This window comes from Piliocolobus tephrosceles, chromosome 5, assembly GCF_002776525.5.
Source record: "Piliocolobus tephrosceles isolate RC106 chromosome 5, ASM277652v3, whole genome shotgun sequence".
NCBI lineage: Eukaryota > Metazoa > Chordata > Mammalia > Primates > Cercopithecidae > Piliocolobus > Piliocolobus tephrosceles.
In genome coordinates this window covers 133,110,406-133,128,559 of record NC_045438.1, presented here as the reverse complement: position 1 = coordinate 133,128,559, position 18,154 = coordinate 133,110,406, and the positions used below count along the sequence as shown (strand labels likewise).

The 18,154-nt window shown below is 40.7% G+C and overlaps 1 protein-coding gene across 2 annotated transcripts in view; it reads right to left on the bottom strand.

The window, feature by feature from the left end:
• The window catches only part of FKBP5 (FKBP prolyl isomerase 5), a 114,673-nt gene extending 97,153 nt beyond the window's left edge, over positions 1-17,520 (bottom strand). Inside the window, exon 1 of one of the 2 annotated variants that reach the window (XM_023212625.2) lies at positions 17,346-17,520. The gene's annotated coding sequence lies outside the window, so the exon portion shown is untranslated. Of the gene's footprint in view, positions 1-16,635; positions 16,994-17,345 lie in introns of those variants that run through there. The other variant, XM_023212626.2, reaches the window with a different exon arrangement.
• Between the last annotated feature and the right edge of the window lie 634 nt (positions 17,521-18,154).

Below are 18,154 nucleotides of genomic sequence, written 5' to 3'. Positions count from 1 at the left end.
ACCGTATCTATAAAATGAAAGTGAAAACGTCAATTATCCCTCTCTCTCTCAAGTTACCAGAATTGCGGGGTAAATACCTAAAGAAGTTAAATTACAAAAAACTTCATATTCTAAGAATGAAGTTAACAGCAAAATGTATTACTACGTAAATTAGTAGTACACCCATAAATATAGTTTAACAAATTTTTTTCAAACAGCAATAAAATAATTCAACATAAGAAAACATTTAAAAAATAGAAACAGAAGTTCCAACACATTATATGAAGGGGCTAAGAGAAACCCACACACACAAGCTCAGCCCTCAAAAGAACCCTAAAATCTAATTTTGAAGCATTTATCTTTTTCTTTTTCTTTTTTTTTCGCTCTGTCACCCAGGCTGGAGTGCAGGGGCACGATCTCGGCTCGCTGCAAGCTCCGCCTACCGGGTTCACGCCATTCTCCTGTCTCAGCCTCCGAGTAGCTGGGACTACAGGCGCCCGCCACCATTCCCGGCTAATTTTTTGTATTTTTAGTAGAGGCTGGGTTTCACTGTGTTAGCCAGGATGGTCGTGATCTCCTGACCTCGTGATCCGCCCGCCTCGGCCTCCCAAAGTGCTGGGATTACAGGTGTGAGCCACTGCGCCCGGCCGCTATCTTCTCTCTTAATAGAATAATTAGAAGATAAAATTTGTTATAAAGGGTAATCATCCAAATACAAAACAAGTTACAAATCAGAAAAGGGGGGAAAAATCCCCCTTTACCTTCAGAAAAATGAAGACAAGAAAAAGAAACCAAACCATGAGAAATATAAATAAATAATCTGATACAAGGTATTGAGGACATGGAAAAAAGTTTTGTATAGGCATTTGTGAATTATACAATTCAACTTCACAGTGTTTAAATATAATGAAGAAAAATCAACATTTCAGTAAAAAGCAATCTAGTCCAGAAGCTTGTTTTTTTCTTTTCTTTTTTTTCTTTTCTTTTTTTTTTTTTAGAAATAATGTGGCAGATTGCAGAGGTTTAGGGCATCTTTATGTAATCCAGGCCAAGTTTTACTTCTTTAATCATGGGAAAGAATACAGAACATGAAAAGTTTACCATTTGCAAAATGATTTCTTGATTATGCTTATGGCAACTAAGAAGTATTTGTCGCGGGGCATGGTGGCTCACGCCTGTAATCCCAGCACTTTGGGAGGCCAAGATGGGTGGATCACGAGGTCAGGAGATCGAGACCATCTGACCAACACAGTGAAACCCCATCTGTACTGAAAAAAAATACAAAAAATTAGCTGGCGTAGTGGCGGGTGTCTGTAGTCCTTGCTACTGGGGGGCTGAGGCAGGAGAATGGCATGAACCCGAGAGGCGGAGCTTGCAGTGAGCCAAGATCGTGCCACTACACTTCAGCCTGGGCAATATGCAAATGTTCAAAATGCAGAGAGGGCAAATGTATTTAAATATATGCTTCGAGGGAAGAAAAGGAAGTGATATGATAGTGAATTGGAGATTGGGAATTAATATATATGAGAAAAAATTACCAGCCCTGTAAAAAGGGAAGACAGTATTTATTGAGCAACTGGTATGGCCAGACACTAAGCTTAGGGCTTTATATATACATTCTATCACATTACATCTAGGTAGAAAAACAATGTAGAAGAAAATGCTTGAATATATAACATACCATTATGTGCTGTGTGTGGCATATATTAAAATCTGAGAGATTGGCTGGGTGCAGTGGCTCCTGCCTATAATCCCAGCACTTTGGGAGGCCAGGGCAGGCAGATCACTTGAGGCCAGGAGTTCGAGACCAGCCTGGGCAACAGAGTGAGACTCCATCTCTACAGAAAATTTAAAAATTAGCCAGGTGCAGTGGTGTGCACCTTTAGTCCCAACTACTTGGGAGGCTGAGGTGGGAAAAACGCTTGAGCCTGGGAAGGAACTTCGATTGTGCCACTGCACTCCAGACTGGACAACAGAACAAGACCCTGTCTCAAAATACAAAGAAAAAGAAACAAAAGTCCACTCTTTTGAGAATACTATTTATGTTTATAATACTATTATATTTATAATTTACAACTCCAAAAATGAAAGCAAGAAATCCTCTTCTTTTCAAAGCAGATTTCTGAGTCTTGGTTTTAAGCATTAAGAATAGTGAGGCTCATCTGAGAAATACAATCATGGGCTTATTAATAAGGTTGAATTATTATCATATAGTTTCTGGTAGTAAAATTATTTTTTGTCTTGATGCTTAATAGTAGTAACAAAAAATTTATTTATTGTACTAGTATAATTCCCACCCAGATGGCTGAGAATTACACTGAGATGATAGTAAAAAATAGCCTTCGTCTAGCCCTGAAAGGGGCAGCCCTGCTCATTCATTAGCTGTGGATCTTGAGCATGTGTCTCTACTTCCTCTGAACCTCAATTTCCTCATCTGTAAAACAAGATGGCTAGACTAGAGGATGGTTCCCTTCCTTCTTCCCCTTCTCCCTCTCTTTAGTCCTTTCCACTTCATGGCTTGATGATTTAGGATCTAGACTGGGGTTTTGAGGACAGAGAGGAAACACTAGCAGAAACCCACTAAACTTTGAAGAAAAGAAGTAAGGATTATGTAAACAACTAGAATACGGAGAAAAAGAGAAAGGCAAACACATTTACAAAAATAAATGAACAAATAAAGAGGCATAATGGCTCAATTTAGAAGATTATGAGCTTTACTATCAAAATTAGCTTGAATAGAAGTTTCAGTTATTTTGAAATCAAGAAAGGTAGAGATGCTGCAGATACAGACTTGGAAATTACCTGTAACACATAAGAGTTGACAAATAACCCAAGAATCTTTCCAAGTTCCCTCAGTACATATGGAAGAGATGTCACACTTCTTGGCTTAATCATTCATAACTCTGCCCCGAAGTATTCATCCACTATTTTCCCACAAGCTATCCCTCTAGCCAATTTGGCTTCATCATTTCAAACAAATCCTTCACTATTACTCAATGTTCTATCTGAAATGCATTCTCCCTTCTCTCAACTTATTGATAATAATTTATTAAGCCCTAACAATGTTTGTGGAACTATTCTAAGTGTTTTACATGTATTAACTCATTTAATTCTCTCAACAATCCTAGGAGAGAGATCACATCACTTGCTTAAGATGACACAGTAGCAGAACTAGGATTCAAACAGAAGCAGTCTGGCTCCAAGGAGACTGTCAACTTGCTAATTAGTCCCTCAAAGCTGAGATCAAGCTCTGTCACCTTCCTGAAGTTCTCATTTGCTGAGCAATTATTCCTGCCTCTTGAACCCTTAAGTAAACCACTCCTTTGCCACTTACCATTGGATCTAGGTTGTTAATTATCTTTTGCGCGTATGTTCTGTCTTTTCTGAGAGCAGGATCATAGCCTGTTCATTTTGTTAACCCTACTTAGAACCTACCAGAACTTAATCAATATCTGCAACAGAGCAGTACTTATTAATGAAACTACAATAGTATTTAATATTTATTGAAGACATACTAGGAGCTGAGCTAAGCGCTTTACACGTATTGTCTCATTTAATCCTCACAACAACCTTGAGATAAGTGCTCATTTTGTCCCTCTTGCATGTTATAGTTGAGGAAACTGAGACTTAGAGAAAATAAGTATTTTATCCCATGTCACAAAGTGGTAGTGATAAGATTCACTGAAGTCTTATAGGAGTCTATACCATATTGTAGGCTGGGTGCGGTGGCTCCCGCCTGTAATCCCAGCACTTTGGGAGGCCGAGGCAGGTGGATCACAAAGTCAGGAGTTCGAGGCCAGCCTGACCAACATGGTGAAACCCCGTCTCTACTAAAAATACAAAAATTAGCCGGGCATGGTGGCACGTGCCTATAATCCCAGCTACTCAGAAGGCTGAGGCAAAAGAACTGCTTGAACCTGGGAGGCAGAGGTTGCAGTGAGCCAAGATTACGCCACTGCACTCCAGTCTGCGTGACAGAGAAACACTCTATCTAAAAAAAAAAAAGAGTCTATACCATACTCTTAATCCCCAACCTACCACATAACACCTCGAGGGAAGAAAGCATCAATCCTAACAATTCAATTCAATTTGCACTTAGCAGCAGCAATACTTCAGCATTACTGAATGCTGTGGATTTAGAATTAGAAGTTCAGCTCTGCCTTCATGAAACTCACAGTCCATTATGACTTCAGGATCAAACTTTTATCATGATAAAAGTCATCATCATCAAAACTTAGGACTTTAACTTATATTTTAGGGGCAAAATCAAAGCAATCCTTGGAATTCTCTTTTACACCATTCCTTCTACCCTCAGGCTTGCCCACCCCCTCTAACCCTAGAATTCATCTCTCCAGCTGCTATATAACAGAGTAGAAGGGTCCCATTAATCCTAACAACTATTGGGACACCTGAATTTAAATCAGTAATAGCTTAGACTCAAGGGTCTATCTGATAAATTCCAGTCATAATGAAATATGAGTAATAAAAGACAGCTGGAAAAAGTAGCAGCAAGAAGAGAAAAGAGGGATTTGACGTCATACTGTAAAGCAAATAGAAAAAGAAAAGGCAAGAAAAGCAGGAAAGTGGATACCAATATTAATAGAAGGTGAAAGTAAGGGTCCAGGATAAATTCAGTGGAGAAACATAGATACATCTAAATCCACTTTACAAATGCTGACTCCTTTAATTATTTCTTTTCCCAACTGCTAATGGAAACAAAAAAATATGTATGTGAAACAGCCCCTGAAAAATCATTAACTAGGAACATATTATAAATTAGGAGTTTTTCTCCTGAGAAACCACTCATCTTAGAATTTCAGAACTGCAGAGGGTCCTTAAGACACTACCTAAAATCCAACCCACTCATTTTATAAATAAAGGCTCGGAATGGTTAAGTAATTTTAACATGCCCAAGATGATACAGCAATTTAGTGGCAACAGTCCTGAATGTCATTCCAGTGTCTATTCCTACCATACCAGGCTTCCTAGGGATGGTTTATTTTTCTCCTTTTTCCACCCTTAATAATCATTAAATTAATTTCTGCATAAGCATTTCCAAATCCCTATATTATCTGTAGTTTCATCAGAAGAAAATAATCAGATGTTCTGAATTATCCAGGGTAATATAGTATTTCATTCTCTTATCCCCAAAGTCAGTAAATACTTAAACTGGGTCTTGGTTCGTACCAGGAGGAAATTTTAACATTTCCCCAAAGGGCAGAAACAAGAAAGAAATCTCCATAAACTGACCAAAAACAAGTCAAAACTACTGACCATCTGGAAAGGAATCAGGCCCAAGACCCCTGGAAGCTAGACAACTGCTAGTGGGAAGAACAAAGGAGATCACTTAAAATCTCATTTCTATTTTATCTCCTCCCAACTAAGCTCAAGCTCCTTTCTTTCTGACAAACCAATTCCAGAAGCCTGCAAAGAGAAGGCAGAGTAATGAAATACAGTGTCATGTCATTTTCAGCAAAGGTGGAATTTTTTTTTTTTTAAAGACGGAGTCTCACTCTGTCGCCCAGGCTGGAGTGCAATGGTGCAATCTCAGTTCACTACTAGCTCTGCCTCCCGGGTTCACACCATTCTTCTGCCTCAACCTCCCAAGTAGCTGGGACTACACGTGCCTGCCAACACGGCCGGCTAATTTTTTTGTATTTTTAGTAGAGACAGGGTTTCACCGTGTTAGCCAGGATGGTCTCGATCTCCTGACCTCGTGATCCGCCCGCCTCGGCCTCCCAAAGTGCTGGGATTACAGGTGTTAGCCACCGCACCCAGCCCAGAAAATGTGGATTTTTAAAGGGCATTATCTTGGTCAGGAAATATGAGACATGGAATAAGAAGAGAGTCTTCAAGTAAAACCAAAGACCTGTACTTTCTCCCATAAAAACATTAGAAAGTCCTGAAAATGTGTTATATATACTCGGTTCAGCATTTCCCCTACTACAAAGCACTTGCAGATATTCTGGGCTGGGAGGGTGTCATCCTGGGCCACAATCTGTGGTCTAAGAAAGTCTGCTGCTCAGACTCCTTGAAAAATCATGGGCATTGCCAGTCACCACTATTCACCAGGTTATTTGAGCTGAGTGATTTGGCAATCTTCCATATCACCTCAGTTTAAATATAATTATTACCTAGTCCTTAAAAATGATGTGTCTGCCTAAAGGCTGACTGAAGCCTTTTTTTTTTTTTTTTGTAATTTGATTTTTTAAAACAGAGGCTCTCTCTGTCATCCAGACTGGAGCGCAGTGGCGCGATCATGGCTCATTGCAGCCTCAACCTCCTGGGTTCAAGTGACCCTCCCACATCAACCTCTCGAGTAGCTGGGACTACAGGCATGTGCCCCCACACTGAGGCCTTCTCTGGAAGGGAAGAAAACGTCCTATTTTACATCGGGGGCATACCTTAATTTTGATATGTATGAAGTTCATTATAGATTCAGGATAACATCCTGCTTTAACCAAATTAGGACAAGTGAAGTGAAAATCAAAAGGACAAAAAGATAAAGAGACATAAAGTTAGAAACAAAAGAATTTAGTGACTCACTGAGTTTAAGAAGGAAAAGTCAAAATGACCAATATGAATAATGGAGTCATTAACAGCTAAAGAGGGAAGTCGGGGAAGATAAGTGTTTTGGCTAGAGGGAGTGGGGAGGGGTCATGTTGGCATACAGCTGCTACAGAGATGGTATTTAAATGCATTTCATTTCAAGACATAGGTGAATATTTAGACCTCAAGGTTAGACAGTGATGTAGGTTTGGGGCCTAAAAAAGGAGTGGCAGTTAAAGCACTGCAATGATTAAGGTTTTAGAGAAAGAAAAGGCAACAGAAGACCATTTAGACAATTGCATTCCTAAGATATTACACTAACCTAACTTTCCAGATAAACAGTACCTTATTCTACAGATAGAGTACTTAAACGAATTTATTCTAATGAAAAGCATAAAAATTAATCTTTCTTTTTCCAGGCTATGAATTGACAAAAAGAAGCTAAAGACAAAAACAGTTTCATAATTACCATTTGTCCGAAGTCAATCTCTGAGCTAAAACACAATGTTTTCTATGTTTCTTTACTTATAACAAAATTTTGGGCAAAAACTCAGAAAAAATGGGTACACCAATGCTACCACTGTTTTATGATCTCTGTGAGAATTTAACAGTTTAAAATAGCACATGGCTGGACACAGTGGCTCACGCTTGTAATCCCAACACTCTGGGAGGCCAAGGCAAGAGGACAGCTTGAGCCCAGGATTTTAAGACCAGCCTGGGCAACACAGTGAGACTCTGGCTCTACAAAAAAACTTAAAAATTAGCTGGTCATGGTGATGCATGCCTGCAGTCCCAGCTACTGTGGAGGCTGAGGTGGGAGGACTGTTTGTGCTTAGGAGGTCAAGGCTGCAGCGTGCTATGATTTTACCACTGCACTTCAACCTGAGCAACAAGTAGGACCCCGTCTCAAAAAAATACATAAAATAGGCCGGGCGCGGTGGCTCAAGCCTGTAATCCCAGCACTTTGGGAGGCCAAGACGGGCAGATCACGAGGTCAGGAGATCGAGACCATCCTGGTTAACACGGTGAAACCCCATCTCTACTAAAAAAAAAATACAAAAAACTAGCCGGGTGAGATGGCGGGCGCCTGTAGTCCCAGCTACTCGGGAGGCTGAGGCAGGAGAATGGTGTAAACCCGGGAGGCGGAGCTTGCAGTGAGCTGAGATCCGGCCACTGCACTCCAGCCTGGGCAACACAGTGAGACTCTGTCTCAAAATATATATATATATAATATATTATATATATTACATATTATATATATTATATATATTATTATATATATAATATATATAAAATAAAATAACCAAAATGTCAGTAATTAATGAATCTGGGGAATGGGTAAATGGAGGTTCATTAAAGAATCTGGAGTGGGGTATATGGAACTTCATTAGACAATTCTCTACAGTTCTGTGTATGTGTGCAACTTTCATAATAAAAAGTCTAAAAAGGTCTACTTACAGATACTTTTTAAATCCTATCTTCAGGTAAGGCTGACCATTCTAAACAAAATTCTGGCAGATACTTGTCAAATAATGTTTTCTTCATTCTTGATAGATCAATTAAACACCATAGTGAAACTGACCATAAAAGGGGAAAAGGCCTAGTCTGTCATTTCAGAGAAACATGAACATGTTTATTACATGGAAGAATTTAGTCCTTTTATCCATGTTGATTGGTATCAGGCATCTGTCATTCTTCAAAGAATTATGTTTTTGTTGAAAAATACGTAGGTTAAATGAGTAAAGAAAATGTGGTGTACATACACAATGGAATACTACTCAGCCATAAAAAGGAATGAAATCATGTCTTTTACAACAGTGTTGATACAGCTGGAGGCCATTATTCTAAGTGAACTAACTCAGGAATGGAAAACCAAACACTGCATGTTCTCAGCTATATGAGTGAGGAGATACACTACGAGTACAGTTGGCATACAGAGTGTTATAATGGACTCTAGAAACTCAGAAGAGGGCAGGGGAAAGGGATAAAAAACTACATATTGGGTAAAATGTGTATTACTCAGGTAACAGATGCACTAAAATCTCAGAATTCACCATGATATAATTAATCCATGTAACCAAAAGCCACTTGTACTCCAAAAGCTATTGAAATAAAAAATATATTAAATTTAAAAACTTATAAATAAAAATATATAGGGCATATAACTTTATTATTTTCATGAGTAAAGGCAAAATAAAGGTTTATCTTGAATATCAGTGATTAATTTGTTGAAGCATCTGGTTAGCCCACCAGTTACTTCAAACATCTTCTACTGTACTATATAACGAAATAAACAACTTTCTGATGTAGATGGAAAAAAAAAAAGATTAAAAAAACTGAAACAGGCCAGGCATGGTGGCTCATACCTGCAGTCCTAACACTTCGGGAGGCCAAGGCGGGAGGATCACTTGAGGCCAGGAGTTCAAGACCAGCCTGAGCAACCAGCAAAACTCCGTCTCTACAATTTTTCTTTAGCCAGACATGGTGGTGCATACCTATAGTACCAGCCACTCAGGAGGCTGAGGCAGGAGAATCATTTGAGCCTGGGAGTTCCAGACTGCAGTAAGCTATAATCACACTACTGTACTCCAGACTGGGCAACAGAATTAGACCCTGTTTCAAAAGAAGAAAAAAAAAAAAGAGCCAATATCCATTAATTATGCCTAATACTAAACTGTAATGAACACATACTAAAAATTATATAAAATAATAAGTAGAATGGGAAAGTTGAATTTTTTTAGTCATTATTGTTTAAGCTATGATTTAAACTGATTTAATCTAAATCAAATCATACTATTGAGGCTGTGGGAACATTAAAACTAGTAGACAGTGACAGATTCACCACTTACCAATGATCAAGAATAGTTTAGTTTACAAACACCAATGTCTTTCCTGCCTATGAAAAATAGCACCACCCAAAAACAACAACCAGATTTGTATGCCTCCTCTTCTTTGGTTAAGTTCTAGGATAGTAAAAACTGTTCATGTCTGTGCAACAGCTAGCACACTGTAGGTATACAACTCTTTTAACAGAAACAGTCCCAACTTCCAATTCCCAGAAAGCTATTGCTGGGTTTGTCGCATTCCCTAGGTGACATGTATAGGATAACAAAACAAAGCAGGTTTTCCTTGCAGGCAGTTCTACCTTGAATCATTTTGAGGATCCTGTTTCTTCTAACAGAAACATGTCATGAGTCTTTAGTGAAAAGCAGTATACATATACATGAAGACAAAAGATAGTCAACGATTCTTTTTCTCATCATTATTAAACCACTGGTTAATTCCTAAGCGAGGTATTTCATGTTTTTTAGATAACAAGATCATCCTCATTTTCAACAAATTTTTTTAGCTTTCTTTCCTTTATTAAAGTAAAATTTACGTACTATAAAACCTTGTTTGAATCAATATGTTTGAGTAAATGTATATAACAATTGGCAAAACTGGATAAAGGTATATGGAAGTTCTTTATACTAGTCTTGCAACTTTTCTGTAAGTTAAAAATTATATGAAAACAAAGTTACCAAAAAAGTATATAATTGAATTACCATCACCCAAGTCAGGCTACAGAATATTTCCATCATGCCAGAAAGTTTCCTTGTGCTCCTTTCCAGTCAACCACAACCCCTACCCAGAGGCAACCACTGTCCTGATTTCTATCACCATACCTTAGTTTTGCCTGTTCTTGTATTTTTCATAAATGGCATCATAAACACTTACACATACTCATCTGTGCCTGGCTTCTTTTTGCTATGAACAGTATTTCTGAGATTCATCTATGTTGCTATGTGAATCACTAGTTTATTCCTACTGTGAAAAAAGCTGCTATGACCCAGTCTTTTTGTGAACATACACTTATTCCTCTTGGTACAATAAGATTTCACTGAAAAAAAGTTTTGCATATAAATATGCCTGGGAAATGAGGCAGTATAGATACTGCTATATACACATAAAACATACAGCAACTATATATACTGTTCCATATAATGTAAAAAAGATATTTGATATTTATACATATGTGTAACATATGTGTAATACACACATATACATAAGCTTGAATAATTCTGATCATGCCACTGCACTCCAGTCTGGGCAACAGAGTGAGACTCCGTCGCAAAAAAAAGAATTTATAAAGTTCATAGTGAAAGTAAATCTAAGATGGGAAAGATGAGCATCTCAATTTTTCTAAGTTTATGTTTTAACCTAACAATAATTCAAAAGAGAAACAAGTATCTCTCCCTGTAAACTGCCCTGTTACGTTTCAATGAAACACCTTTTCTCTTGTAGCAAACATCTCCTCCAAGCTAGAATTTCAACACAGTGTTACCATCCACTAGGTAATAATTTTTATGCTAACAACAAAACCCAAAATATGTGTTCAGATTACAAGACTGTTTCTATTGTCTTGCTTTTTTAAAAAAGTTAAACATGGAAAAACTTAATTGGTTAATATCTAACATGGGTAAAGAACATTCCATGCTCATTCAGAATATATTCTGATGCAGACTCAATCTCTAGGATGTTTTCTCCATTCCAAAAAGTAACCTATCGCAGCACTATGTCTGTGCCTGGGACATCTTGACTTTCAAATTCACTGTGCAATTTTCAGCTAACAATGGAGGAAGTTCTTTAGTTTTCAGAGATAGGAACACTGAGAAACAAGTACAAATCTAACTTTTGAAAAGATCAATCTGAAATTTGCAACCCTGCTTTTGACAATGAAAGGACCATTTTCTGGGGACTACTAATTTATAACATCTTTAAACTGCCAAGATTAAAACAGAATGCTACAAATGATTCTAGAAATTTCCCACTGCCCATTTAGGATGTGCAACTACAAAACGGAAAAAACCACCCTCTTCCAGTCTGATTTTTCTTCATCTCTTATTCTTCTTTCCCAAAAATGAACAATTTCAAAAAGATACAATTCAGACATACTACATTTTTAAGCCAGGCATGGTGGCTTGAGCCTGGGATCCCAGCACTTTGGGAGGCTGAGAAAAGAGGATCGCTTGAGCCCAGGAGTTTGTGTCAAGGCTGCAATTAGCCAGCCTGGGTGACAGAGCAAGACACAATCTCTTCTTAAAAAAAAAAAAAAAAAAAAAAAGGCTATATATGTGTGTGTGTGTATATATATACACACACACACACATATCCCAATTTCTTTTTTAAAAAGTTTAAAAACATACATAAGCCAATCTCTTTATAAGTATGTGTATATATATCTCTCTCCCAATCTCTTTCTTAAAAAAAGTATAAAAATATATATCCCAAGCTCTTTCTTTTAAAAAAAAAAAGTGTGTGCGCGTGTGTGTGTGTATATATATATATATACACCCCCCCAAAGTGCTGGGATCACAGACACAAGCTACCACACCCGGAGAACTTTGTATTTTTTGTAGAAATGGAGTCTTACTATGTTGCCCAGGCTGGTCTTTAACTCCTGGGCTCAAGTAACCCTCCCGCCTTGGCTGCCCAAAGTGTTGAGGTGCTGAGATTACAGGTGTGAGACAACATGAGTGGTATATATACATATATATAACTTTTTTTTAATTGAGATTGAGTCTCACTGTGTTGCCCAGGCTGGAGTGTAGAGGCGCAATCTCAGCTCATTCCAACCTCCACCTCCCAGGTTCAAGTAATTCGCCTGCCTCAGCCTCTGGAGTAGCTGGGACTAAGGGCATGCACTGCCACGACTGGCAGTTTTTTTTTTTTAAGTAGAGATGGGGTTTTGCCATGTTGGCCAGGCTGGTCTCCAACTCCTGACCTCCTGGCCTGGCCTACATTTTTAATCTTAAAAAACATTATCAGAATTTCACCATTCCTAGGCTGGGTGTGGTGGGTCACACCTGTAATCCCAGTACTTTGGGAGGTCAAGGCGGGCGGATCACCGGAGATCAGGAGTTCAAGACCAGCCTGGCCCTGGCCAACATGGCAAAACCTCATCTCTACCAAAAATACAAAAAGTAGCTGGGCATGGTGGTACACACCTGTAATCCCCGCTACTCAGGAGGCTGAGGCAGGAAGAATCACTTGAACTGATGGAGGTTGCAGTGAGCTGAGACTGTGCCACTTGCACGCCAACCTGAGCAACAGAGCAAGACCCTGTCTCAAAAAAATAATAATTATAAAATAAAGAATTTGGACATTTCTTAGCTTTTACAGATGTGTGACTGTTTACTTAACCCATCATTGCATTTTGAAAATACATTATTTTTTTTTTTTTTTTTTTTTAAAGGCAGGGTCTCATTCTGTCGCCCAGGCTGGAGTACAATGGCTTGATCACGGCTCACTGCAGCCTCAACCTCCCAGGCTCAAGTGATGCTCCCACCTCACCCTCCCAAGTAGCTGGGACTTCAGGTGCACTCCATCACACCTGGCTAATTTTTGTATTTTTGTAGAGAGGGGGTTTCACCATGTTTCCCAGGCTGGTCTTGAGCTCCTGGGCTCAAGCAATCCACCCGCCTTGGCCTCCCAAAGTGCTGGCATTACAGGCGTGAGTCACTGCACTTCGCCACCTAGAAATTTTCTAAGAAGAAAAACAGCCTTGATTAAGCCTTGATTTTGATCACAAAAATGACAGCAACTCCAAACAACTACAATCACAATTTTCAGTATCTTTTTCCTGATTGCTTTAGAGAACTAAAATAAAATTTTATTCTTATTTTTTAAATGTTTTGATTCCAGACCAAGGGTAAAAAACAAATACAACAAATATATAGACCCCACACTCCCTCTGGTGGACCTTCACTCTCATTAACCAAAAGTTTTCCAAAAGGCTGTAAGTAGGCCTAGCACTGTGGCTCACACCTATAATCCCAGCACTTTGGGAGGCCAAGGCAGGATCACTTGAGCTCAGGAGTTGGACACCAGCCTATGCAACATAGTGAGACCTTGTCTCTACTAAAAATGGTTTTAAAAATTAGCCGGGCGTGGTGGTGTGTGCCTGTAACCCCAGCTACTTGGGACGAGGTTGGGCAGGAGGATCTTCTGAGCCTGGGAAGTCTGCAGTGAGCCATGATCACACCACAGCACTCCAGCCTGGGCAATAAAGCAAGACCCCGACTCAAAAAAAAAAAAAAAAAAAAAGACTAGAAGTAAATACTAAATTAAGCATAAAATGTAGGTTCTCAAACTGCTATAAGAAGTACAAATTATTTTGAGTAGCGGAATTTTAGTGTTCTAAATATTCTTAAAATATCCTTATTAATCTGTTAGTAACCTGGTAGTACATATGGCCCTACTGTAAATTATTTTAACCAGTCTCATTTGGCAGTACTGTCTTTTACATAGTAAATAAACATCTCATTTGCAAATTAAATCACACTTAAGTGGTTATTGTTTTAAATCAATAGTTCTGTGACATACATACCACCATCCACCCAGTCGCTACTGAATGTAGATTTAATTTTCTTTATACTTTTGGGGACATGATGTCAGAATTTTAAAATGCACTAAAATGTACTGCAGAAAAATTTAGAAATATAAAATACTTAAAAAAACAAAATCTATTAATCAGCTAGGTTATAAAGTTCAAATAGTTTCATTATTATAAAATGCAGATATTTAATTGTTAAACACGAATTACAAAATTTAGTCTGTCAAATATGTATAACATAGATTATTCTTTAGGAATTATGAAAACTTATTTTAATTAATGGTCTTTAGAGGAATTCTTCATGCCAGGTACAGCAAGCATATTACCGTTAAATAAAGCAATACTAGGCAAGGCGCGGTGGCTCACGCCTGTAATACCAGCACTTTGGGAGGCCAAGGCGGGTGGATCACCTAAGATCAGGAGTTCAAGACCAGCCTGGCCAACATGGCAAAACCCCGTCTCTACTAAAAGTACAAAAATTAGCTGGACGTGGTGGCATGGGCCTATAGTGCCAGCTTACTCAGGAGGCTGAGGCAGGAAAATTGCTTGAACCCAGGAGGCAGAGGTTGCAATGAGCCGAGACTGCACCCTTGCACTCCAACCCGGGCAACAAGAGCGAAACTCGATCTCAAAAAAAAAAGGGAATACTAATGTGTATAATAGTGCCATTTGATCTATCCTCAAAGTTAGCTGTTTTAATATAAGTCCTTGTTTTCTGTAGCTTTATTTACTTAAAAATACTTACTATGACCTCCAAACACAAAAGGAGTTAAACCTGAGGGTAAATGGCTTTAAAAACTTCCCAATGTTTATTGTGTGGATTTGAGAATTCAACTTATGCTTAATTTTGAAACTGAAATTGTGGTTGATAATTTTATGATATCATCTATTACAAGTTAAAGTAGACAACAGTCAGTAATTAAAATATCTAAAAACTGAATTTTAAAATGGTCTTTTAATTAAACTTAAAGTTAATAAAAGCTTTAACTTTTACAGTTAAAATACTAAAATATACTTATATGTAAATAAATATGAAATACAACTTTATTGTATGTGGTATATATACATACATCATAGAATAAGGATAAACAACTAATTATGAATAGTATTTAACATATTCCAAGTACACTAAAGAGCAATTACATAAATGATCAAAAATAATGGAAGCTACAGTCTTATCCAGCTCCTTACAACTATTTACATAGAATAAGCCTTCCAAACGTGAGGATGAATCATTGTTCAACCTATCTATCCACACTAAGCATCAAAAAGCCAACTTAGCTTTTAACAGTAGTAACTTCTTCTACAGATATACAAACAGGATGTTCTTTCTTCTCCGGACTAATTCATCCTAAGCAGAGAAGCCTTTAGGAAACTAAACTGAACCCAAAATATGCATTATTTTCCAAGAATAAACAGAAAACTAAAGATTTAATTAGTTACCTAATGCAGTATTTTAAGTTTTTCATGTTGAACTGATTAAAATTATGTTTTAAAAAATAAATTCACCCAAAATTCCCATAACTAAAAGAATTAAAGATTCAGAAACATACAAAGACCTCATAGCTTGTTTTGGAGAAATAAAACAATAAAGACCATCTTTTTTTTTTTAATCTAAAATAGTCACAATTAATGATTAAAGAGTTGATGGTTCAGTGGCGAACTCTTATCAGTCATCAGCTAACTTTAATTACCTAGGCAAATAAGTAAAATGACCATTCAATGAATAATAAGCTAGCATAATTAAATCAAGATTAGCAACTTTGTTCTTAACTTAAACTTAATCTCTGAAGTATAAATCATACCTAATACAGATATCAACCAAGACACATTAGGAGAAAAAAACTTGGTAACTAAATCAAGTGTTTCTCACTAATAATAAGTATTAATAACCCTCGTTTTAAAAATGTTATTTGTGTAGAATCTCTAAATTGGTCAGGGCCATAATTGTAGATTGTCAGGCAGAGGTCAGTTGGGGGAGAGATAAACAGAAAATGGTGAAGTGAAAGTATGACAATAAAAATTTCCCACCAGAATAAGAATTTTTTCAAGTCGATTCTTGGCTCTTGATTCAAACACCAAGAGAAGCAGCTCCCTTTAGAGAATTACTTTACAATTCTTTCAAGTAAAAACCCTTATGGGGGAGGTGGATAAAATCCCAGACTATTAAAAATACTTAACCAAAACATGCTTTAACTTTTTCCTTGTCCACAATCTAACAAAATGGGAAGACAATGAAAATAAACACTCCTGTCTACCCTCAGGGAGGCAAAGAAAGCTCCCATTCAGTAGTAAGCCTTATTCCACTGGAAAACATACTCCTGAAAAGTAAATCCAAAACCACGAGCTCAAACTGCTTCATGCAGAATTTACTGAACGGCGGCCAAACGCTGAACACACTGTCCTGAACCACACTGAAGGGTATCTAGAGTTCTGCATCTCCGCTTACAACTTCAACCTTACTACGCTTTCGCCACCACTGCAGAACCCGATTTTAGTGACTACGATCGATGTTCCTGCCGGCTCGTTGATCGAAGAAAGCCACTCTGTACCCTGACGCTCGAAGTGTCTTTTCGGCAATATCGGTTTTTGACTCTTATACTGTGACCTGTACACCTTTTTGGACGATCAGTAAGGCGGAAGGCGTTTTCACGTCCCAGAACTGAAGAGCATAAGGACCCCTGACACAGCGTTCAGCCGCTTCGGTATGGCCTGGGAGTGACGCGGATCACCTGTTAGACGGCGCTGCGCGGACTCCTCCACAAGCGGCCGACGGCGGCGATGCGGTTCCCCAACGCTTGTCCTGAGGCGGCAGGTGAAGGCGGGGACCGCCCGTCCACACCCGGAGTGCGGCCACCCCGCCACCCTCCCCTCCACGGCCCCGCCAGGTGGGCGAATCCGCCCCGCGCCCGCGGCGTCCCGGCGCTCGGCGCGCCCTGGGGTACGGTTGTCCCGGCGCCCGGACCCGAAAGCGAAGTTTGGCTCCCGCCTGCAGCGGTGCCGGCTTAGGGTCCCGCCGCCTGTCCCGGACGAGCCGGGGGCCAGAGACCGGAGGCGGCGCGGGACCTGTCATCCCGGGCGGGAAACAAAAGCCCAGTGAGGACGGGCGGGCGCGACCCGCCTCGCCTCTGCCGGGAGAGGCCGGCGGGGGCGGGGAGTGGCGCCCGTGGCCACTCGGCTCTGCGCCTCCCGCGGGGAGCACCGGCCCCGCAGCCCCCGGGGCGCGGCGAGGGGCGCCGCAGTGGGGCTGGGGCCTCCCGAGCGCTCCCCTCGAGGCTTCCGGACCCCGCTCCCCCGCGACACGCGGCTCCTGGACTGCGAAGCCGCGTGGGGGTGGGAGCTGAGGCAGCGAGTGCGGCCGCGGCGGGACCCGAAAGGAGGGCGTTCGGCTCCCGGGGCGCCGCGGCCGGCCGCCCCATCTCCGCGGCCATGGCGCCGGTACCTGTCGCCGCGGGGGCTCGCCGACTCCGTCACTCTCCGCCTCGCCCGCGCTCCGCTAACCCTTCAGCCCGCCCAGCAGGCCGCCCGCGCGCCGGACACCGCCGCCTAAGACTGGCAGCGCCCGCGAGCCGGCCCGAATCCCCGGGGCAGCGCCCGGCGCCGTCCCGCCCCCGCCGGCCGCAGGACCCGCCTTCCATAGGGCCCCGGGGCTGTCAGTCCGCCCCCAAAAGGCGCGCGGGCTGTCGATCCGCCTGTCCGGATTGGTGGCCGCTCGCCGTCCATGCAAATGAGGCCCCGCCCCCATTCATTGGCTTCTCCGCCTCTCCACGCCAGCCCACGTGTCTGGCCCTTGCCCTTTGTGGGGGCCATAGAGAAGGGATGGTGGAAACTGACACCCCCTCACAACATCTCTTACCTCCCGAGAAATTAATGCCTAAGCAAGCTAGTTGACTTCCCATCTGTATCGTCTCTCTGAAGGCATTGCCCCTCCTATCTGTCCACGGGGCCTACCCAGAGGCTGGAGAGGGGCAGGCCAGGCTGTTTGTTAGGTCAGCTGGCCGGGTTAGCCCTAGGAAGCAACCCCATGAAGTCTAAGATGCTCAGTCGGGACTGGGGAAATCCCACCTCGAGAACCAATTTAGCAGATATCACCTCCCTCTGGACACCCAGTAACTGTAAAGACCATACTTTCTCTTGGCTTGTTACCTTTCAAGCAGGAGATCCCAGGAGATTAAAACACGAAGAGGCCTTATGGCTGAGTTCGGCCGGGTGGGGTGGCTCACATCTGTAATCCCAGCACTTTGGAAGGCA